Source organism: Echinops telfairi, unplaced genomic scaffold (genome assembly GCF_000313985.2).
Source record: "Echinops telfairi isolate 266 unplaced genomic scaffold, ASM31398v2 ScPeMD7_31;HRSCAF=116, whole genome shotgun sequence".
In the NCBI taxonomy this organism is placed as follows: domain Eukaryota; kingdom Metazoa; phylum Chordata; class Mammalia; order Afrosoricida; family Tenrecidae; genus Echinops; species Echinops telfairi.
In genome coordinates this window covers 49,182,888-49,184,176 of record NW_022103928.1, presented here as the reverse complement: position 1 = coordinate 49,184,176, position 1,289 = coordinate 49,182,888, and positions in this window count along the sequence as shown.

The following is a 1,289-nucleotide window of genomic DNA, read 5'->3' as shown; positions in this document are numbered from 1 at the left end:
GCCCTGGATTCCCTGTATTTCCAGTTCCTATCTGTACCAGTGTACCTCATCTGGTCTAGCCAGACTTGCAAGTTAGAATTCATATCATGATAGTGGGAGCGGGGAGGAAACATTTAGGAACTAGAGGAAAGTTGTATTTTTTACCGTTGCTACATCGCCCCCTGACTGGCTCGTCTCCTCCCTGAGACCCCTCTGCAAGGGGATCTCCATTAGAAGTATAGAATGCTCTCCCTAACCCTCTGCCCTGAAAATTGATAAAGTCATCCAATTGAGGGCAAAGTTCGTGATTGAAATATTAGTCATCTACCAGGTGTGCCGATTTGAGGGGTATGTCTGGAAGGACGTATCCTGGTGGGAAGTGACGGTGTTCAGATCCAAGGTCGTGTTGACAAAAGCAAGGGTGCAGGTGTCCAACTGCAATGCCTGCTTCACTCTGTCAACAAGAAATGCGAATCGTATTCTTTGTCTCCATTCCTAAACCCCTCTGGAAATTGTATCTTTTCTGAGAGGTTATTACAATATCTCTTCAATAGATTTTCATTTTTTAATATAATCTTTAGTGGCAAAATTTAATATCAATCATAATTACAGGAATTCTTTTTTGGCCAAAATTCTTTGTTTCATTTTTTTAATTTTGTCCAGAGAAAACAATATCCCTGCCTTTTTTTTTTTTCAGCTCTAGGTACAATTTTGTATATATGCCTTTCTCTTTTATTGATCTTCCCTCAATTCTTATCTTCCCTATTTTATACAATTAAAATAATCAGTAGGCTGCCTCTCTTTTCCTAGAGGCAAGCTTTAAAAGATGTTTTCACTTAGGGGCAGGTGGGAGTTTAAACTTGTTCAGCACATGAATATATAAATTCACAAAGGCCCACTGTGGGTGAACTGCTAGGATATTGGATAGCAGCCTTAAGCAACAAATGTCTGGCTGTTGAAACAGCAAGATAAGAAAGAGCCCAAGGGGCCACATCTGCTAGCACAAGTGTGTGAATGGAACTGAGCTGGCCTCCCACGCAACAGGAATTCCATCAAAACTATGTACTCTGGATGGGAGGACTGAAAAAAAATGTGTTTGGAACATCACTAAGGAAACCCAGATACAGTATCTTTGCCAACGTACAGAAGACAGTACCGTTAGTGGTTGGTTCAAAATGACTAAAACAGAGAACATGTGTTTTATGACAGGAAAAAAAAAGAGGTGGAAACATTTTTAATGAACTGAAAAGAAAACGACACTTTCATGTTCACAAAATGAAGAAAGATTTCGTTATTTTTGTTCGGGGGGT